Consider the following 24,295-nt stretch of genomic DNA (forward strand, 5'->3'; position numbering starts at 1 on the left):
CACAGGGGAGCTATATACTGTTGGGGAGCCACAGGGGAGCTATATACTATGGGGGAACACAGGGGAGCTATATACTATTGGGGAGCACAGGGGTCTATATACTATTGGGGAGCACAAAGAAGCTATATACTATTGGGGAGCACAGGGGTCTATATACTATTGGGGAGCACAGGGGGCTATATACTATTGAGGAGCACAGGGGGCTATATACTATAGGCGAGAGCACAGGGGGGCTATATACTATTGGGGGGAGAGCACAGGGGGGCTATATACTATTGGGGGGAGGGCACAGGGGGGCTATATACTATTGTGGGAGAGAACAGGGGGGCTATATACTATTGTGGGAGAGCATAGGGGGCTATATACTATTGTAGAGCACAGGGGGGCTATATACTATTGTAGAGCACAGGGGGGCTATATACTATTGGGGGAGAGCACAGGGGGCTATATATTATTGTGGGAGAGCACAGGAGTGCTATATACTACTGGGGAGAGTGCACAGGGGGGCTATATACTAATGGGGGAGCACACAGGAGGGCTGTATATAACTGGAGGAGCACATGAGGGTCTATATACTACAGGGACACCTTAAAACTATGGAGGCACAGAGGGGTGTAACTATGTAGGGGTACAGAGGGGTGTAACTACTGTATAGGGGCACAAGTGACCTAACTACTGTATGTGTTGGAGCCTAAAATATTTGTCTGGCAGATTCTGGAGAGAAGATTCACAGCCAGGAGAAGACTTCAAGGTGGCCCAGGCTGGATGGAGAGAAAAAGAAAAGGTGACAGACTCTGATCGGAGAAGGCGCCCCCGGTGAGTCACTGGATGTAACTGCACTCTGTTATAGGGTTGTAGTGTTAGGGGTCATGATGTGGCGGTATTATGTAATGCAAAACAGGAGTCCGTGGAGCCTCAGTTGCGAGTCTCAAAACACAGGATTGCCAGATATCACTAGCCTGTTGCCATGGGGTGCCTCCATGATAGGGAGAGCACCACACCACCCTGATAAATAGCCCCTTAAGTCCCACTCGGTCGCGAGTATTGGAACATAAATAGGGAATCAGTGGAGACTCTTGATTGAGTACTTCATTGGAATTTTTTGAGTTCAGTGATAACTATGTTTTGTTGGTATTATGTAATGATATCATTGGTGATATCTTTCGGTTTTGTTTAGTGCAGTTATTATGTAATATTTAATCACTGTATGGTGGAAATAGTGTTATAAGGTAACTACTGTATGTATTGGGGCTCGTGATACAGTGTGGGGGCAAATTCAGTATATTATACAATGTGCCGAAAGGGAAGGGGGGGGGGGGCCCACTCTTGAGGGCTGTGCACTGGGCCCACCAATGTATTAAAACGGCCCTGAGTGCAAGCACTCATTGAGTAAAGAGCACACTCAGTTCAGTTATAAAAGGGCATTTTTGGAACGGATACCAATAAATTAAAATTAATCCCAATAAATTGGTATAATTCAATATGAGTTTACAAGAGTTTACAGTGCCCAGCGCCCAGTAAATGAATAATATGGACTGTGTCTTTATTGGTCCCAGTGAATTCCTATAGGCACCCAGTTACTTAATAAACTGGACACTTTGTTTGCAGCTATAACAATAAATCACCCACAATCAGCCCTTGCGTTAACCTTCCTTAACGAACTGCCTTATATAGAGGGGGAGGTGCGGACATCACAGAAAAGCCTGCAGCTAATTGAACTAGCACTATGGGTTTTGGTTTATCCCTTTCTTTCGCCAAGACAGCATGTGCGGCTGCCATTTTGTTTTTGTTTTTACAAATTTCCTTAACCCCTTAAGGACCGGGGCAATTTTGATTTTTGCATTTTCGTTTTTTCCTCCTTGTGCATAAAAGGCCATAGCAGTTGCATTTTTTCACCTAGAAACCCATATGAGCCCTTATTTTTTGTGTCACTAATTGTACTTTGCAATGACAGGCTGAATTTTTGCATAAAGTACACTGCAAAAGCAGGAAAAAATTCAATGTGTGGTGAAATTGGAAAAAAAAACCTTATTTTGTGTTTTTAGTGGATATGTGTTTTTACGCCGTTCGCCCTGGGGTAAAACTGACTTGTTATATATGTTCCACAAGTCGTTACGATTTTTACAAATATACGTTCCTTAAAATCGCTCCATTCCCAGGCTTATAGCACTTTTATCCTTTAGTCTATGGGGCTGTTTGAGGTGTCATTTTTTGCGCCATGATGTGTTCTTTTTATCGGTACCATGATTGCGCATATACAACTTTTTGATCGCTTTTTATTAACATTTTTCTGTATTTGATGCGACCAAAAATGCGCAATTTAGCATTTTGGGATTTTTTGGCGCTTACGCAGTTTACCGTGTGAGATCAGGAATGTGATTAATTAATAGTTCGGGCGATTACGCACGCGGCGATAGCAAACATGTTTGTTTATTTATTTACTTTTATTAATAACCTGGGAAAAGGGGGGTGATTCAGACTTTTATTAGGGGAGGGGGATTTTTACTAATAACAACTTTTTTTTTTACTTTTGCACTTATACTAGAAGCCCCCCTGTGGGACTTCTAGTATAAGTGCCCTGATCTCTCATAGAGATCTCTGCAGCATAGATATGCTGCAGAGATCCACGAGATAGGCACTCGTTTACTTCCGGCTGCTGCAGCCGGAAGTAAACGAGTGCCGAGCCGGGGACGGCGCCATCTTGGAGCGGTCCCCGGCCGGCTTCAGAAACGGAGATCGCTCCTCCGGGACAACGTCCAGGAGGAGCGATCTCCCCACTAGACACCAGGGATGACGCTGCAAACGGTAATCGTTTGCAGCTGTCAACTTTGACAGCTGCATCCGATTACTGTATTAGCGGGCACGGCGATCGGACCGTGCCCGCTAATACCTGCGGTCCCGGGCTACAAGCGGCACCCGGGACCGCCGTGGCCCCGCTCTGAACGTCCTCACCGACCGCAGGGCGTAAATATACGCCCGCGGTCGTTAAGGGGTTAATGAATGGATGTGAATTTACTTCACAGGACGAAGCGAATTGACGTTCCGGTTTACAGCGAGTTTTGATCCGCCTGATTTGTAAAAAAAATGTAATTAAAAAAGTAGAGCTAAAAAAACTGTAAAAAGATAATAAAAGCAGCAAAAATTCACAACATGTGGCATGTGGTCAAAGATAGCAAAACAATTTTTTAAATACATAAACGCTAAAAACATGTAGAACCCCTAAATGATAGCGAAGGGGTAGTTAATTACTGGGGGATCAAGAAAAAGCTGAGTTACTTAATGGGTCCTTTAGTTCTGTATATACAAAATAAGAGGATGAAGCGGAGGTAGGGGGCCAGTGCTGAAGTAGGCAGGGCCAGTGCTAGTAACTTGTCATGTAATGTACTGAACTAGCTTACTGTCAGGAACTGGACAGCAGGACAACACAAGACAGTGAGCCCTGACGCTGAACCCCACCCACTGTCCCTACCTGCTTGCCGCAATCCGCCCTAAGAGGGCGGCGGGCAACTTGGCAGTGGTCCCTGTACTGGCTTGGTGGGACACAAAGACAAGACAGACAGACAATACACAATAAAGAATGGTTGACAGTCCAGGTCACAACAATCGGGTAGTGCAGTACAAAAACACAATCCAACAAGCAAGGTCAATAAACAGGCAATATGGTCAGGGGCAGGCAGCAAGCAGGGATAGTCAGAATACAAGGCAAAAATAGTCAGAATAAACACAGGACTAAATAGAGGCAGAAGCAGGCTGAGACAAGCTCAATAACCGGCACCAGAATGAGCCTTAGCCAAACACTTATATGGAATAAGGAGAAACTCCCAGCCCCTATTGGACAAGGCTCCTGGTTCCAAACAGAATCATCTGTGGATCAGAACTGGCAGCAGTGTAACTCCTTAATAGCCAGAGCACACAGCAGATGGGTGGGGCTGAACATCATGATAGAAATAGGCCAGTGTTCAGACAGGGTTCAGGTTACTGCACAAGACATACAAAACAATGAATATCAGCGCCATCTCAGCCGCGCACCACGAGCTGAGGGGCGCACGGATTTCATCCCAGACACATTCATGACACTTACTGTACATATGGTTCAAGATAAATTGAATAAACTGAATGTAAGCAAAGCTCCAGGACCTGATAGATTACACCCAAGAATTCTTAGGGCACTCACTTCTATAATTTCTTTACCCTTGTAAGAAACATTCAGCGATTCTTTGGTGACTGGTATTGTGCCAATGGATTGGCATAAAGCTAATGTAGTGCTGATCTTCAAAAAGGGCTCTAGGTTTTTCTCAGGTAACTATAGACCAGTAAGCTTAACGTCCATTGCTGGGAACCTATTTGAGGAGCTTATAATGGACTACATACAGGAATATTTAGGGGGTAATAGTATTAAAAGTGATAACCAGCATGGTTTTACTAAGGAGCAATCATACCAATCTAATCTTTTTATAAAGAGATAAGTAAAAGCCCGAATAGAGGAGTGGCTGTTTATATTGTATCTGGATTTTGCAAAAGCATTGGACACAGTCCCTCATGGGCTTCTAATGGGTTAATTAAGGTTTATGGGTTTAGAAAGTTTGCTTTGTAACTGGATTTAAAAACTGGCTTAAGAACTGGACCAAAAGAGTGGTGGTCAATGATGACTACTCTGAATTGTAATGTAGTGTACTCCAGGGTTCAGTACTGGGCTCCCTTCTGTTTAACTCGTTTATTAAAGGGGTTGGCCACTTTATATTAAAATAGGTCAGTGCAAAGTATCAGTAAGTGTGCTCAATATACATACTGACAGCAGCTCCCTGTATACCTCATAGAGCTAAAATCAGACTCCCCTTCACCAGGCTGGGCTGCCCTGCTCTGTTTTGTTTCAGTCCATAAAATGGCCGAAATGGAGGAGCATATGACCAGGCCCCGCCCCCAAGTGTCCACCATAGACATATACAGGCTCAGTGGTGGACACTGGGGGGCGGGGCCTGGTCACATGCTTCTCCATGTCAGCAATCTCATGGACCAAAACACCACAGAGCAGGGCAGCACAGCCTGGAGGAGGGGAGTCTGATTTTAGCTCTATGAGGTACACATGGAGCTGCTGTCACTATATACAGTGAGTACACTTACTAATAGTGTACGCTGAACTATTTTACTATAAAGTGGCCAACTCCTTTAATGATATAGAGGATGGAATTAACAACATTGTTTCTATTTTTTCAGACGTCACCAAGCTTTGTAGTACAAATGTTGCAGCCTGACTTAGAAATATTCAGTGTTTGGGCGTACACTTGGCAAATGAGCTTCAAATGTGAATAAATGTAAAATACCCAGTAAAGCATCTGGGTATTAATAACCTAGAGGTGTTATATGTCCTAGGGGGAGTTACACTGGGGGAGTAACTGGTAGAGAAGGATCTGGATATACTTGTAGATAATAGACTACAGAACAGCACACAATCTCAATCAGCTGATTCTAAGGCCAGCAGGATATTGTCATGCATTAAAACAGGCATGGACTCTCATGACAGGGATGTAATATTACTGCTTTATAAAGCTTTGGTGTGGCCTCATCTTGAGTATGCTGTTCAGTTCAGGAAATTGGTACAGCACTCAGCTCTTTCTGGCAGCTCCATCGGAATTAATAAAGCCACAGGTCACGTGCTGTACCTCCGGCTGTATTCCAAACAAAGATAGCAGGGGCCGATCTAGAGATCGGCGTGAGGTATGGAAGCCGGATCCCTTGTGATCTCCTACTTGTCCCCTATTCTGAGGATAGGGGACATGTTTGTTTAAGGTAGACAACAAAACAAACAAGCAAACAAAAAGAAACAACATAGCTGCTCCCCCCCCCAAAAAAAAATAAAAAATTACAACTAAGCTCCATTCACTTCAATGGACGTGACCTGCTTTACCATGCACAAACTAATGACAACAGTGGAGTAGTTGAGAAAGAAAATAGCTATGTTTTTTGTCCTAGATAACCCCTTTAATGTGTCACTGTCATTATACAGTGGAAGTGATATAAAGTAAGTATATTTTTTGCTAGGTCAGCTATTTGCAAAACTGAAATAAATACAATGTATCAAAACTCAGGCAATGAACAAGTGAGACAGGACTTCTCACGTATGACAAGTCAGATATCAGAAATCAGATATAATTTCATTTTGTTAACTGAATACTGCAAGCTGAATACTGTAAGCTTGCCTAGCAATTGAATTGAAAGTTAAACTCAAACTGAATAGGCACTTGTAATACTTATCTACTGACATTTCAGAAATCAGTTATCACACATTATTTGATCAGAAGTCAGGCATAAGTAGTCAAGAGTAAGAGTCAAAAGTCAGTTGTCAGTAGTCAGCAGTTAGTATTCAAAGTCAGTAGTCAGAAGTCAGTATTCAAAGTCAGTTATCAGAAGTTATTGTGGCAGACTTTACCAAACCCTATGGACCCTGCTGTGTTTGTACTGTTAAGCTATTTCCGGTCTGACCTTTAACTGCCTAACTATTCTTTATTGTATTTGTCTTGTCTCATTCTGTGTTTCACTTACCCAGCATAGGGACTATTACCCAGTTGTTGCTGACCGCCTAGGGTTCATCTGCCAAGTGGGAAGGACAGTCTTGGGGAAGCTAGCTCTAGGGCTCAAACTGTCTGTCTGTACCTGTGTTCCATACAGGTCCCAGGTTCCCTTACAGTTGTAATCAGGTCACCTAAGGCTAGCAATATAATATACAACTGACCATTGTTTTTTCTTTTTAAATCAGGTTACTGTTAACACTGGACTTGTACACACATACATACATACACACACACACACACACACGCACGCGCACGCACGCACGCACACACACACACAAACGTGAAATTGCATACTTACTTCTACTGGATCTCTCCGCAGCATTTGACATAGTTGACCACCAGCTCTACCTCTCCATACTCCGCTCCCTTGGCCTCAAGGACTCCGTTCTCTCTTGGTTTCCTTCCTACCTCTCTAACCGCTCCTTCAGCGTATCCTTCTCTGGCTTAACATCTTCTCCCTTACCTCTTACTTTTGGGGTTTCCTAGGGATTGGTCCTGTGTCCCCTCCTCTTCTCCCTCTATACAGCCCCCATCGGACAGACCATCAGCAGGTTTGCCCTTCAATACCATATCTATGCTGATGACACCCAGCTATATACTTCTTCCCGTGACATCTCTCCTGCCTTTCTGCAAAATACTAGTGACTGTTTATCTGCTCTCTCTTACACTATGACCTCTCTATTTCTCAAACTCTACCTTTCTAAAACTGAACTTCTTGAATCCCTTCCCCCCCCCCTTACCAACCCAAACCCGACATCTCACTCTCAGTCTGTGGTACTAGCAAAAAGAATACTCCACTTCCTGCAAGGCTTACAGCCTTACATAAATTTACAAAAGAAATAAAGTGTCACTGTCGTGAATTTTTTTTTTGCAGAAATCAATAGTCCAGGCGATTTTAAGAAACTTTGTAATTGGGTTTATTATCCGAAAAATGCATTTTTATCATGAAAAAGCAGTTTGAAGCTCTCCCCCCTGTCTTCATTGTTCTCCTATGGAGAGAGCTAAAGAAAAGACCAAAACAGGACAACAAAGAGTTAATCTACAAATCCCTCACTCGTTATCTGTTCTGACCATCACCAGTGACCTGTCTGAGCTCGGATTACAGCTGTCACCCAGCTCCGTGCCTGTAATCCTCTGTTATCTGCTTTCTGCTGCCGGCTAACTCCCTCCTTCCTCCTCCCCCCTCCCCTCTCCCTAGAGCAGACAGGGGACGTCTCCTGCAACAAGTCACAATTTTCAGATTTTTCAGAGTGGATGAAAAAGAGGAAGGAGGGGGGGACCTGGGAAAAGGCTTTTTACATGCAGATAATGGCAGATTTGGCTAATAAACCCAATTACAAAGTTTCTTAAAATTGCCTGGACTATTGATTTCTGCAAAAAAAAAAAAAATACGACAGTGACTCTTTAAATTTATAAAAGTAATTTAAAAACCTGCACAACTTTCTGGCAGCAAATGTTTTATTTTTTTTCCACCTCCAAAGTACCCCTTTAAGGAAAATGATAGTAATATTAAATACTGTAGTTTAAAAAAAAAATCTTTTCATTTTTTTATTTATTTTTTTTATTTGTGCCTTTGTTTCTAAAAACCCTTCAGGCGTGGATGCAATCTATTTTGCTAAATTCAAATACATTTTATTTATTCAATTAAACTGAACAGTACTCTTTGTATTTAACTGAGAAAATTGCCATTTATTACTCAGGACATTCATTAGGGAATCTGTCCTAAGTGTTCTTCGCCAGTGCTGTTTGTTTCCTCTAACAACATTGATATTTATTTAAAAAAAAACACTGAGGCAAATGTTACAATTCTAATTATGTTTTGTAGGGTTTCACACTTTCTAAAACAATAACAGAAATAAAGTAACATATTATGGAACATCACTGAGATAAGCAAATCAGTCAAAAACATTTGAGAACATTCAGTCGGATTCGTTAATATTAGTGAATTGCATGCACACAAAGCTCATTAAAACAGTCAAACCATTGTAGCTACAATAGTGGGACTATTACAGAGTAAGGTTTTGTTAACTATTGTTGTTACAGTTAGAGATGAGTGCAACAGCTGAAAATTCATTTAGCTAGGTTTGTGAATTTTTTCCGGATTCAAACTACAACAGCTATAATATTACACTATTAGGCCATGTTCACACAACACAACATATGTTTTGCATAAATCATGGCCATTGTTGCAATTTGCAACAACGGCCATGATTTATGCAAAACATATGTTGTATGTGAATGAATGGAATTCCAACCGACCACACGAAAATGCGACATGTCAGTGCCAGCCACACTCTCCATTGTGTGGATGTTGAATTGGCATGTGGGTGCACTTTGATGCGCCCGCATCCGAATTCAACAGAAATGAAGATCATCTGGCCGGTACTGCAGTACTGGCCGGGATGATCTTCTCTGACACTGGCCGTTCTGTTACACGGCTGGGTCACAGAATGGCCAGTGTCTTACATTATATGAACATGCTACACCAATTGTACACATGGGGAACCCAAAATAAGAATTAATAAAATCCAAAGTCTATTATTAACCAAATTGTAAGTTTATTAAGTCAATCACAGAAAACAACATTAAAAACAAGACCTGGGGAGGCGGGAGACCAGGCACCCGGGACAAATAAATATAAAGTGCCAATGCATCCAGAAAATGTGTGTACAATTTATAATTCATCCAGCATAACGTGCATAATAAAGTGACAGTGCCAGTTGCTACAGTACGCTGATAAGAATCACATGTAAACAAGCAAGTCCGTATGGATGACAGGTAATTACCAGTTGTATACCAAGTCCCAGTGCAGTGGTCCCCACCTCACACTCCAACGCCGTTTCGCTCTCTAAGCTTCGTCAGGGAGTTATTATATGAACATGGCCTTAACATGGCCTTAGAGAGTAGCAGTTTTTTCAACAGATGTTGTTGTGACAGTGTCTGAAATTGGAAAATGACAAAAAAAAAAAAAAGGCAATAAGCCAGTCACTCATACTTATTTTATATCACACCTCATGGTGCTTGTTCTGGTGAAAAGTCGTTTTTATCACCTGTGGATTGGTGTATGTGGGCGGGGCCTTGCGGCCTTTGTGCAACATCGCTCCGCCCTTAGCGCCACCTAGCCCCACCCCCATCTGTGATGTCATCACCGCATAGGCCGTGCCCCTCAGCGGTCATTGTGTGGGACAATCTAGGGGGGTGGGGCCTAGAGCTTAAGGCTGGCCCTTCCGATGGCTGTTAAGGGGGCGGGGCCTATGCAGCAATGACGTCACAGATGGGGCAGGGCTAGTGGCACTAGGGGCGGAGCGATGTGGCACAAAGGCCGCGAGGCCCCGCCCACATATACTAATTCACAGGTGATAAAAACGACTTTTTACCAGAACAAGCACCATGAGGTGTGATATAAAATAAGTAATGAAAGCTGTAACATTTACCCTTTACACCTGTGGAGGGGTGACAGTGTCACTTTAAGGGATGACCTTAAATTGCTTATTAAGGCTAGGTTCACACTATGTAACTGTGCGGCTGTATTTTTTATGTGGCTGTAATTGTGCGGATGAAACTACGGCCGTGGGAAAAAATAGACATGCGGCTCTAAACATACGGTCATTTACTTGGAAATCTGCTTCAACTAAAAATAACAAATAAAATCTTAAGAAAGTGATGCAAACACCTCTGGATGCATCTGGGAAAGCAGGGAACACAGTTTACATGAATTGCTATTACCGGGGTTTGCGATCCTCTGCAGTATGCCGATGTCTCTCATGGTTAATCTATTAAAATAATAAAACACATTTTCGTTGTAATAAAGTGCCTTTCGTTGTTCAATAATTAAATTTAAACTAATCCATCATTTTGCAATTAAATATACTGTTAAAATAAATAGATATATAAATAAATGTATATTTATATATATATTTATTTTTTGACAGTATACTTAATTGCACAATGATGGATTCGTTAGAATTAAATTATTGACCAACGAAACTGAATTTATTTCAACGAAAATGTGTTTTATTAATTAAATATTAATTAGTACAGGAAGCTCCATAAGCAGTTAATTCATATGCCGGCAATAGAGCTTTCTGTACTAATCATCACTTTACTTTAATGAAAACATCAAATGTTTCTTCTAATTATGTTATCACAATAGCATTATTAGAAGAAACATTTAGAATTATATGTGCGCTCAGCTGATTGGCTGATCGGCTCAGCGCACATATAATGAGCCGGTCCGCAGCACAGTGACTTCATTGTGCTGCGGACCAGCGAAGAGGACACATCGGGGTGAGTATAGAGCTCTCCCCACCCCCTCCCCAGCACTGCACCCCTCCCAGCAAGGAAGGGGGGGTCAGTTAACCCCTTCCTTGCTGGGATGGGTGCAGTCTGACATCAGTCTGGCCCCCAAGGGGTTAAGGGGGATGCAATACATCCTCCCTTAACCCCTTGGGGGCCAGACTGTAAGCAGCGATCTGTAAAGATCCTGCATACTGTAAGGAGCACAACACCGCTGACAATGATGGGTGTTGTGCTCCTGTTTGTGTGTTTTTTGTTTGTTTCTCCCTTTTTTGTTTTTCAGATATCGGTATCCTGTGGATTACGTCGGATTCCGTGGACTACGTCGATGACCAGCGTTTTTTTAATGTTTTTTTTAATAAAATGGTCAATGAGGGGTGTGGGGGTGTTTTTATTTGAATAAAAAATTTTTTTTAACTTGTGTCTTGTCTTTATTTCTTTACTGTATAGACTTAGTAGTGGAAGCCGTCTATTAGACGGAATCCATTACTAAGTTGGGGCCTAGTGTTAGCCGGTATAAAATGGCTAACACTAACCCCCTATTATTACCCCAGTACCCAATGCCACCAGGATAACTGGGAAGAGCCGGGTGCCAGTGGTCCTGGAGCGTCAAAATTGGCGCCCCCGGACCGGGCGGCAGCAGGCTGGTAAGATTTAGGCTGGGGAGGGCCTAAAACAATGGCTCTTCCCACCCTGGTGTTACCAGGCTGCTGTCGTTTGGTTTTTAACCCGGCTGGTTATAAAAATAGGGGGGACCCTATGCGTTTTTTTTTTTAAATAAATAAATATTAAAAAAAAAAACGCATAGGGTCCCCCCTATTTTTATAACCAGCCGGGTTAAAAACCAAACGACAGCAGCCTGGTAACACCAGGGTGGGAAGAGCCATTGTTTTAGGCCCTCCCCAGCCTAAATCTTACCAGCCTGCTGCCGCCCGGTCCGGGAGCGCCAATTTTGACGCTCCGGGACCACTGGCACCCGGCTCTTCCCAGTACCCCTGGTGGCATTGGGTACTGGGGTAATAATAGGGGGTTAGTGTTAGCCATTTTATACCGGCTAACACTAGGCCCCAACTTAGTAAGGATTCCGTCTATTAGACGGCTTCCACTACTAAGTCTATAAAGTAAAGAAATAAAGACAAGACACAAGTTAAAAAATTTTTTTATTCAAATAAAAACACCCCCACACCCCTCATTGACCATTTTATAAAAAAAAAAAACATTAAAAAAACGCTGGTCATCGACGTAGTCCACGGAATCCGACGTAATCCACAGGATACCGATATCTGAAAAACAAAAAATGGAGAAACACACAAAAAACACACAAACAGGAGCACAACACCCATCATTGTCAGCGGTGTTGTGCTCCTTACAGTATGTAGGATCTTTACAGATCGCTGCTTACAGTCTGGCCCCCAAGGGGTTAAGGGAGGATGTATTGCATCCCCCTTAACCCCTTGGGGGCCAGACTGATGTCAGACTGCACCCATCCCAGCAAGGAAGGGGTTAACTGACCCCCCCTTCCTTGCTGGGAGGGGTGCAGTGCTGGGGAGGGGGTGGGGAGAACTCTATACTCACCCCGATGTGTCCTCTTCGCTGGTCCGCAGCACAATGAAGTCATTGTACTGCGGACCGGCTCATTATATGTGCGCTGAGCCGATCAGCCAATCAGCTGAGCGCACATATAATTCTAAATGTTTCTTTTAATAATGCTATTGTGATAACATAATTAGAAGAAACATTTGATGTTTTCATTAAAGTAAAGTGATGATTAGTACAGAAAGCTCTATTGCCGGCATATGAATTAACGGCTTATGGAGCTTCCTGTACTAATTAATATTTAATTAATAAAACACATTTTCGTTGAAATAAATTCAGTTTCGTTGGTCAATAATTAAATTCTAACGAATCCATCATTGTGCAATTAAATATACTGTCAAAAAATAAATATATATATAAATATACATTTATTTATATATCTATTTATTTTAACAGTATATTTAATTGCAAAATGATGGATTCGTTAGAATTAAATTATTGACCAACGAAAGGGACTTTATTACAAAGAGAATGTGTTTTATTAATTTAATATATTAACTATTAGAGGCATCGGCATTCGGCATCATTACCGGCTATTTTTGAAGTACTCCTTACGGATCGCCTGTCAATCCTCGGCCGCATGTCCAGCCGCAAACAATGGTCTTGTTCATTTTTTACGGGTCCGTTTACGATCGGGCCGTAGATTCATACATAGTGTGCACTGTGCAGCCGTATATCCTATACTTTCCAGCGTAAGCATGAACCACCAAAAATACCGCCGCACAATTACAGCCGCAAATACAGCCGCACAGTTACATAGTCTGAACCTGGCCTAAGTCTTTATACTGAGCATGTATATCAGTAGAAAATTATAAGTCCCACTATAGATTGGCAAAATGAATGCCAAAAGGACTTTATTAGGTATAGTTAGACATTTTTTCCCAGGCATACATTGGATGTCTAACAGCCATATTGCAGTGTAGTTACATTGAGAGGATCTAGAAAGAGCCAATTCTAACAATCATAATTTCTCTGGTGCTAACATCATTTTCATACATTATTGTGTATGTTACTTCTGGAATAAACTCTAGGGAGACAAGCGGTAATTCAATCCTTCTGCTGTTGGAAATTCCCAAAGCCATAACATTTATATTTTTTTCTACTTGGTTATAATAACTCGTTTTTGTACAATGATTTGTTGTTTATTTAGGTGCCTTTTATCTATTGCATAAAGAAGCAGTTAGTTTGCTTTAACTTTCAACACTTTTTAATGCCAATCACGAGTTATGATAGGTGTTATAACTTTATTGTACAGGTTGTTATAGTAACAAGGATACCTAAGTGCCTATGTTATTTACTGTTCTATGATTTTTTATGTTTATTGCAAAAAATTAATTTTACTTTTTTTTTGTGCTGCCATATGTTTAAATTTTTTTACTATACCTGAAAAACAATTATCTTAAGTTCATAATTTCCTACTTAGAATATCCTGTTATGTCTCCATATATCTGTATATTATGTATATGTATGACTACATGTATTATGTATATTATTTAGGCAGAGAAAATCCATTCACTGGAAGTAGTGTTTAGTAGGGGTTAACTGCAGAGATTTCTCTCTCCTATTCTGCAGGTTTTGAGCTGGAGTTGAGGCACAGAAATAATTAGAGCAGCCTTTCAGAGAAAAAAGACCAATAATCAGAGGGACAATGTCAGAGAAGTGCCCTAGCTCCAGATCAAGATACCATATTTGTTGTATAAAAATACTATACCTTTTGTACTGCAGGTCAGATGTACCATAGTACTGAAATTTTATTAAATCCAATCCACAAATTATAACCCTCCTGCTAAAACATTGCTCTAGTTTTGCAGGAATCTGTAATTCTTTTCAGGTAATATTTAGCATTAAAAAACAGGTCTTTGTTACAATAAGCACAGGGATTATGTCAAGGACTCTCAGCTGAAAACAGAGCCAACGGGATAACCAGAATTTCAAATTCATCGATATTGTAATCTACTAAATGGGTACAAACACACGTACCGGATCCGCAGCGGATTACTCGCTGCACATTCGTAGCAAAATCGGCTGCAGATCCCTTGCCTGTTAGTTTCTATGAGATTACATACTCGCAGCGGGATTGACATCCGCTGTGAGTATGTACGTGAGAGCCCAATTAACCCCCTCACTTTCAGCTCAGCCAATCAGTGCGTTGCCCCGCCGCAGCCACTGATTGGCTGAGCGGCACGTCCAGACGCTGGGAGGCCCGAAGCATGCCAGAGAGTGGAACAGGTACAGTATGCTCTGACCAGCAGGGGTTAACAGGGCTGTCAATTACATACTCAAAGCAGGATGTCAATCCTGCTGCGAGTATGTATTCTCATAGAAACTATTAAGGGAGCTGATTTTGCTGTGAATTCATAGCGAGAAATACGCTGCGGATCCGATGCGTGTGTTTATACCCTATGGCATTTGATATATTTGTTATTTAAGGGTCCTTTTACACGCACAGTTTAATCACTTAAGCGATCGTTTAGCAGACGACAAGCAATAATTTTTGTCTTTTAAACCACAGGCATTTAGATGAAAAGGTAAACAACTATGAAAAAATTGTTAAAATGATCATAATTAGAGATGAGCGAGTAGTGAAATATTCGACTTTCGAGAATTCGAATCGAATAGGCACGAGATTCGACTATTCGAATGAATGTTCGATCCCATTGTAGTCTATGGGAAAAAAAATGCTCGGCACTTGGAAATACAAATTTGACCACTTGGAGGTCACCAAGTCCCCCATGAAACCTCCCTAAATGATGCCAACACCTCTGGAATGACACTGTGACATCAGGGGGAGCATGCCTGGGTGCACCCAACACCCCAAAATCGCAGTATAATGGCACTCTCTGCAGTTGCGAAGGAAAAATGTTTGCGAACTACAGGATGGAAATGATTGCTTTTTATGACCTATATAAGTTTTCTAATCATCACATAACTCTTTTCTACCCTCAACCAGCTGGCGAAGGAGACAGACAACCTCTCTAGGAGGGCATATGAGGCAATGCACACCTTAAGGGATGTGCAGTTGGGGCTGAGAAATCTGAAGGGCCAGATCGACAAGTTGCGCCAAAGGCATTGATGTTTTTTTTTTCCTGTATATTTCTGTTTTTCATTGTTTTCCTAATTTTATAATTAAAATTTGTTATTATTTAGATCTCTATGCAGTGTTTGCATTGATGTCTTTCATTGGTTTTTGAATACACTATGCTCAAAGGCAGGCACTTCAGCTCAGCCTTCCAAGAACAAGGTAGCAGGCAGGCACTTCAGCTCAGCCTTCCAAAAATTAGGTTTAGGACTATCAAGTAAGCCGTGGAAAAATCATGTTGAAGCCCATCAGGTAAGCCCTGGAAAAATGAGGTTGAGGCCCATCGGGTGAGCCCTGGAAAAATTAGGTTAAAGGGGTTATCCAGCGCTACAAAAACATGGCCACTTTTCCCCCTCTCTTGTCTCCAGTTTGGGTGGGGTTTCGAAACTCAGTTCCATTGAAGTAAATAGCGCTTAATTGCAAACCACACCTGAACTAGAGACAACAGTAGGGGGAAAAGTGGGCATGTTTTTGTATCGCTGTATAACCCCTTTAAGGCCCATCAGGTAAGCCCTGGAAAAATTTGGTTGAAGCCCATCAGATGAACCCTGGAAAAATTAGATGGGGGGCAGTTGATTTGAGCCCCCGGAAACATTGGCCATAATAGGCCCAAAAGGTTTTTCCTTTTGAATATCACTTGGGGGCCCTTAAAGCGAGCCCCCGGAAAAATTAGGTCTAGTAGGCCCTACAGGTGGAGTCAGTGGTTAAGGAGGAAGTAAGAGGTTAAGGAGGAGTACTAGGAGGTAATGTGAGAGGGAAGTGCACAAGGCACTTCACTGTTGGCTGCTTTACTGTGGTGGACAAGTTCGAAACTCTGGGTCTATCTAGTTGTTGTTCATCTTTATAAGCATCAGCGTCAGGTATCACTTGCCTTTTACTGGGAAACTGGCACAATAGGTATCACTTGCCTTTTAATGGGCAACTGGCACAATAGATGTCACATGCCTTTTACTAGGCAACTGGCACAATAGGTATCACTTGCCTTTTACTGGGCAACTGGCACAATAGATATCACTTGCCTTTTAATGGGCAACTGGCACAATAGGTATCACTTGCCTTTTAATGGGCAACTGGCACAATATGTATAACGTTTATGTGCCCTTAGTGGGCTAAACCAGGGACACTATAAGTCACTTGTAACTTGTACACTTAGGGTACTGGAATGAATACAGCTGCTGATGCTGCTGCTGTTATATTATCTATGTCTTAGCACTGAGAAGTGCTTTGGATTCAAAGATCACCTTTTCCGCTGGATATTAGCCCTGAAAAGGACTTTTGGGTTTAGTAGTAATCCTGCCTAACCAAAACGCTACTAAAACCTATCTCTCCCTGTTTGAAGATCTCTTCCTGGCTAGGTTGAAAAATCTGCGGTCGAGAGGCGGAAGTCAATTATTAAATATTCGAGGCCATGTGGTTCAGCCATACAATGAGGGTAGACGCCGTTTTGGCTCTGCGTGCGCATTCCCAGGGTCCCTCTTGGGCTCCCTTTAGGGGGATTGGATTAAAAAAAGCGCCCTGTCCTTATTCATGAATATGTAAAGTGGTTTTAGGTGTGGTGTGGTTTATATGTATTCATGCAGTGGATATTTTATAGATTGTGATTGATATTTTATAGATTTAGTCTAATAGCAATAGCCCATAGCTGATGCAAGTTAATCATATGGACTTATTGATTAGCTTGGAGTCAGGCCATCTGTTTACCCTGTGTAAAAGACCAAAAGTCTCTTTGCATGGGGGAATAAGCATGGAGCTGTAAAGAAGATGGTGGAGTAAATTGTGACTAGAGTGTTGACTTCGCACCTCTGAGGCAGGCTCACTGACTCCATGCCAGCAGGGGGTGGACTCTCTTTGAGAAAAGGAATAGGAATATGAAATCTCCTAAAACTTTCTTCAAATAAAACATAGAGCCACAGAACCAATTTCCTAGCGTCGGTTATGATGAGGACATCACGGGGAGACAAACATGGCCTGTCTACCTGTCCTCATCATGCCATAAGTATCTCACCTTCTGAGTGTCCGAGGCATATGATGTTTGATATGCCAGGAATCAGAACGGGGAGATATGAATTATGAATTAGGGCTGGGGACCGTACCATTGATATGGTGCCTGGGAAAGTATCTTTTTTGTTATGTCCAAGTGTGTTCCCTTGAGGGCTGAGGGGGGCAGCTGAAGCTCTGCCCAAAAGGGGCTGATTTACAGATGTCAGGTGACGCCCTCAGCCCAACCCTTTCAGGTCTTACATAAAAGTGAGACCTAGGGAACATGTAATGGTCACAAAGTTGGGGATCCAATCGAATTGGTTTGTGCACCACTTTCTAAGCCCAAATCCCCTGGGAAGGAAGAACCCATACGACGCATCCTGTGCTAAGTATTAGAACTTTCTTATTTTATCCCTTTTGTTTTCATTGTTTGCAGTGTCTGTATGTCTTTTTGTAACCATCTTTTTGTAACCAAGTACTGTCCATTTTAATGCATTAAACCTAAAAGTTTGATGGTTTGTCTTGTAGCCTTAACGAACCTAGTTAGCTCCAGGAAGAGTGCATGTGCGATGTGTGACCGTATAGTGTATGACCGGGTAGCTTACTCTACCTTGTGGGTGTGTCTGCTTGCGGGTGGAACACTCTTGGGGTTCCCTGTCTCCCCAGTAACGTAATAGATAGGGTGGTGGCAGCAAAGTTGTGTATGTATGTTGTGTTTGGGTGTCTGGCAGCGGCTGGAAGGTTACGTGTATGACGACAGCCGGTGGGTCCCAACATAGCAAAGTTCTGTGTGCGTGCTTCGTGGATGTGTGTCTGGCTGCGGTCCGTGGGTCACGTGTATGACAGTGACTGGTGGGTCCAGATATAGCGAAGTGTCGTGTTTGTGTTGGCCAACGAGCAGGCAGTGTTTGTGGCCAAGTGGGTGTCTGGTGTCTGGGTGTGCAGAAGGCGGCAGGTGGCGATTTACGCTCGAGTTACGGCCCGGGAGCAGTGCGTAAAGCGTGAGGTGAATCGATCTGTAGGGCTAGAGCAACCTAGGGGAGTCCAGAGCCCCAAGTTCCTTTGATTCCCTTGTCTTGTCCTTCTCCCCCCCCTTTTGGTCCTTGTTTTAGATCCTTTCCGCCTGGTGTGGTTAGGATTCCCCTCCCCCTTTGCCAGGGTCGGCGCAGGTTGGCGCGCGTGTTCGTGACAGAGGGCTTTCGAATGTTTCCTGCATATTCGTCACACTACTCGATTGAATTCGAATCTTTCAAATACCGCAATATTCAATCGAATACCATCTCGATCGAATTGCATTCGCTCATCTCTAATCATAATATATACTGATCCCTGTGAAAGACCGAACGACAAGTGTTTCTACTAAAAGGTCTCAATGTAATGTATTGCTTGCCTCTCCACTGCTCTCTGACGCTCTCCGCTTAAAGAATTCACATGTCCATTCTTTGAGCGGAGAGCGGAGGCACGCTACATAATACATTGAGACACTTAGGCAGGCGGGATTCTGAGCGGAGGTTCCGGGGGTTCCTCCGCCTGTTTTACTCAGTGTGAATAGGCCCAAAGACTTGGAAACAATAAACAATGATTTTTGAGGTCAGCTAAAAAAAATGCGATCAATGTCATACGAATAGATTTTCATTTGATCATTGTTGCGTTTACACCGGAAGGTTAAGGGTACAAACACACACACCGTATACGCAGCAGATACGCAGCAGATCTGTAGCAGATTTGATGCTGTGTTCAGTTATTTAGATCTAATCTGCGGCGTATTTGCTGCGTATAGCAGCAGAAAATACGCTGCGATACGGTGTGTGTGTGAAGCTACCCTAAATTTGAATGATTTAACTATAGCATGATAATCGGCCCATGTCAAAGGCCGTTAATTCTAGTTACTGCCTCTTCCATACATCAGTTTTTCTTTTGGGAATTCAGAAATCAGGATAGGTGGCCAAAAAAGTAATCCATTTTCAAAATGCATGTGTAGATGACTCCACAGAAATTATAATAGGTCCTTTTTCTGTCCATAAATAAGGATCCTGATTTAGGGTACTTTCACAAAACATCTTTTAATGCAAAATAGTTGCCATTATTGTTAAAATAATGGCCTTCTTTTACAATGATGGATGTCAATATTGATTATGAACATTATTTATGGCTGTCATTATTAAACAACAGTCGTTATTTTGCCTAAACAAAATTTGTGTGAACATACTATAGAAAAACTGATGTGTGGTTGAGGCCTAATTGCGTCAAGCATCATATTGTGAAGAAATGTTTAATTTAAGATTATTTTTTAAAAGGCATTTTGAATTTTATTTTCTTTTAAGTTCTTAATAGGAAGATATGTTTTGCAATTCTCTTTCATGACGGCAATAGTTTATGTGGTAGACTGGTTATATTATAAATGTACTAGCATTAATCTGGTTGTTTACACAATGAAAAACACTATTTCTGGCAATAAATCTAAAACACTAAGCGTTTTGGAACCTTTAACTATGTGTTTATTTGAAATTTTGGCTATCTTGCTATGTATCAACCCACTCATAATCGCAAACAGCTACCACATTCTTTTGAATAAATAGTACTGATTTTAATAAGAAATTACATTTTCATTGATTGAAAATTAGGTTTAGCAACTTTTTTTTAGCACTACTGATTGAATGGACATGTTCGAAAAGCATTTTTTTTACTATTAATTTAAACTTATTATGGTGGAAATACTAAAAGGTTAGTAAAAATGTTGCTCATGCTTGTACAACTTTTAATATGTGCTGTATGAGCTTTATTTCTATACAGCCTATATGATTGTCTCGAGCCAACTGCCTTGAATTTGTTCTCTTCTCTAGCATATTAGACCTATTCTTCAGGGTGTCTGTTCCCCCGTCTATTATCTGGCATGGTGTGTAACCCTCTCCCTCTCTAACACTGAGATAGTCCATTAGGCTCCTTTTGCACAGCAAAATACATGGCCATGTGTAGCCACAAACAATTAACAGTCAACAAGAATGGAGCTCATCTGCCTTAAAACACCTTTTGCCTTGTGCGGCTATACTGCATGAATGACTGCTGTATCGTTCATGCACCCATTTAAATGCATTTTTATTGGTCACACATCCCCTGTAAGGACAGAGTGATGTGCTGTCAATAACAATGATTTATTGGCTGTACAAAAGATCAGCCGACTAGTGAGCGTCTGCTCACCGACTGGTCACCACATTAGGCCATGTAAAAGAGCCTTAAATAGAGATGAGTGAACCTCAAGCATGCTCGAGTTCATCCGAACCCGAGCGTTCGGCATTTAATTAGCGGGGGCTGCTGAACTTGGATAAAGCTCTAAGGTTGTCTGGAAAACATGGATACAGCCAATGACTATATCCACGTTTTCCACATAGCCTTAGGGCTTTATTAAACTTCAGCGCCCCCCGCTAATCAAGTGCCAAACGCTAGGGTTCAGATGAACTCGAGCATGCTTGAGGTTTGCTCATCTCTAGCCCTAAAGCTTTTCTCAGACTTTCGAGAAAAGTCTGAGTGGTGATCGCAATTAGGTACCTTCCGAACCATGTCAAATATAGATGCTGCTGGTGTCTTTGTCTGCTGGAAATAAATCTATTTCTGGTTTTGTGCTGGTAGGTTCTGGGGCTGTGGCTAATTTTGTCAATTTTTCAGTAGTTTCTAAGTTGGGGGTATGCATTAGTTATTCTGTCTTGTCTCCTTTCAATGACTGCAGCAAAATTAACCACACTGTCTAGAGATAGGATGCAATTCAGAACTCCTTAGTTCTGTATACAGTTGGGCTCCATTCACTCAGAGTACATATACGTTTTTTAGTGATGGACCATCTGTCTCCTGGGACTTCCCGGGTTGGACCTGCATAATCCAATTTTTGATTGTTCCATGAGAGAACTTGTTAAATAGGGCCTGCATTGTTCACCCTATTGTGTTAAATTATACTCTGTTTACTGCGACTTTGAGCTAGTGGAGATTTGACATCTTGATTTTTTCCTCCTGACTGCGCTATGCACATCATTCACATCATATCATTATTATGTCAGAATCACCTTTTTGCTTAGCTGTCCAACCTCCTCTTCTGGGTGTAAAAGATTATGGGTTATGTGAAAATGTCAAATTCATTTTGCATGGATCCATGTAAAGTAATTGCTTTTGAAAAGTGAGAACTTGAAGGCACTTCAACGATTCCTAGGTTTTTCTAACCACTATTGTAAATTCATAAAGAACTTCTTGGTTGCCAAACAGTTACTAATCTCACTAAGTGGCTGATTCAGTTAATTTGGAGGCTAAACAGGCATTTGTGGAAGCACCAATATTAATTCAGCCTGACTTATATAGTCTGTTCATAATTGAGGTAGATGCCTCTGATGTGGGGATAGGAGTTGTTGTCTCCCAACGTCCTAAGACCTATTCATTTGAAACCTGTTGCTTTTTTTTCGAGGAAGTTCAACCCTTCTTAACATAACTACAGTATGATGTCCAAGGTCCTCAAAGATTACCTGAGGGTCATCTTCATCCTTTTCCTCTCCCTAAGAAACCTTGAATTGGTATTTATATTGACCTGCCTGTCTCCAATGGGAAGACTGTCATCTGGATGGTCGTTTATAGGTTTTCAAAAATGTGTTATTTCATTCTCCTTAAAAAAAATTCCATAGTGTAGGACTCCTGGCATCTCTGTCTACAAACAATATACTTTGTTTACATGTCTACCTAAAAATATAGTCTCTGATAGGAGGTACAGTTTGTATGTAAATTCTGGAGGGAGTTTTGGATGACTAGGAGTTTCTCTGTCCTTCTCTGCTTTTCATTTGCCAACCAATGTTCAGACAAAGAGATTAAACCAGTCATTGCAGCAGTTTTAAAGGTGTTATATGTCTAACTCTCAAAATAAGTGGAAATAATTCCTGAGTTGGCACTGTACAATAGAGAAAATTCTGCTTCTCAAATGTCTCAGTTTTTCAGCAATTACTTGGTTAACCCTAGTTATTCACTGTGGCTAATTATAATATTGGTGGTTCGTACGGCCGCCAGGTCGGAAATCCCCACATGTAATCTCACTGCGGCTTCACATAAGTCAGGGGGCCCACAGGACGATCCTCCAGTGGGCCCCTGAGTAATGTGCAGCTGTGTGTGGGAGGTAACTAATCTCCCGTTGTTACAGGTCTCCTGGCCATCCTTCTCTCTTACGACACAGGCATGTGTAGGTCCTGGCCGTCTATCAGCTGACAGGTGTGTGGGACTTCTGGCACAGGCAGTGTCTTTTACACACACTGCCTTTGCTGTAACAAAGAAGTGGAGAGCCTTGCTGTGATACCAGCAGCAACAGGGGAGCATGTGGGAGGAGATTTTTTTATTGTTTTCTTTTTTTCTATTCATCTACATTAGGGGAGCTGCATAGGGGCCTATCTACTAAAGGGGGCACTATACAGGTGGTCATCTACTAAAGGGGGCAATATACAGGGGACCAACTACTAAAGGGGGCTCTACACAGGAGGTCACCTACTAAAGGGGACACTACACAGGGGGTAATCTACTATATGGTCTGCACCGAAGGGCATTTTTAATAGGGGGACCTACACAGGAAGCCATCTATTATACAAGGGTGCAAAGAGGGTTACATCTACTATAGGGGGAATGCTCAGAGGACACCATCTACTATAAAATGAATGAACAGAGGGTACACTTTGCTTGTTGCTATAGGGTCCCTCGTCATAGTGCCTGTGTATTGGGGTGGGCCCAGGTTGGACGGACAGCCCGGGACCCAGGGTCTATTTAATCTGCCACTGGGTACTCATCAGTACACAGCACTGAATCCATAAATTCTTTTGACAAAGCTATCTCTAAACAACTGTGCAAAGTCTGGGCCCAAGCTCTGCAGAACTTGGTGAAAGCCCAGGAGTACTCCCAGAGTATAAAGTGGGAGAACAGGTCTGGCTTGCTACTAGAAACCTTCACCTTAGGGTACTTTCAGGGACATTTGCACCTAGGTATATTGGTCCTTACTGTATTGCCATGTTCTATGCATATTCACAATGTTTTCCACAAAGCTCTGTTAAAAAAGTAAATACTCGGGGGGCGGAGCCTGGCCGCACACTGAGGCAGACCTATGTGAACTGAGCTCCGTCTGCCGGCACTTGAACCTGCTACCTAACTTCACTTTTAGAACCCTGACATGGGCAAGACCGACAGAACTGTTCCGAGAGCCCTCCAGGACCCCCGGGAAGAACAAACACCAGGGGAACCTCAATAAATTCCTTAAACGGAGAGGTGCGCACTCCCCGGCCGGGTCGCGCAAGATGGCGCCTGATCATTCTTCACAGCAAGAGACTGCTGATGAGTCCGACCGGGACAGTATTGCAGACAGCAAACAAGGAGAACCCCTAACCACAGCCTTCCTAAAGTCTTTCATGAAAAGGACTCTCGCACAAGCCTTTAAACCAGTAATGCATGAACTGGCGGACATTAAAGCCGAGGTACAAACTCAGTAGCAGCAGTCACGACACACGCTGCAGCAATGGCCGACACTCTCTATGTGCATGCTGAACACATTAACAGAGCCTACACGCTTCTGGAGGACCAGGAGAACAGAAGTAGACGAAAGAACATCCGCCTCAAAGGTCTTCCAGAGACGTGGGCTCTCGAGACTCTGCAGAAGGTAGCTATGGACATATTCACAGATCTGCTGGGTTCCGACCGGGCGGATGCCATAGTGATAGAGCAAATACATCGCGCTATTAGACCCAAGCCGAGAGCCTCAGACCCACCTAGG

At 42.4% G+C, this 24,295-nt stretch overlaps 1 protein-coding gene across 4 annotated transcripts in view; it reads right to left on the minus strand.

Annotated features, from left to right (window-relative positions):
- PTH2R (parathyroid hormone 2 receptor) overlaps window positions 1-24,295 on the minus strand; it is a 264,780-nt gene that overhangs the window by 106,439 nt on the left and 134,046 nt on the right. The gene's annotated exons all lie outside the window — the stretch shown is intronic.

This window comes from Dendropsophus ebraccatus, chromosome 9, assembly GCF_027789765.1.
Source record: "Dendropsophus ebraccatus isolate aDenEbr1 chromosome 9, aDenEbr1.pat, whole genome shotgun sequence".
Classification (NCBI taxonomy): Eukaryota; Metazoa; Chordata; class Amphibia; order Anura; family Hylidae; genus Dendropsophus; species Dendropsophus ebraccatus.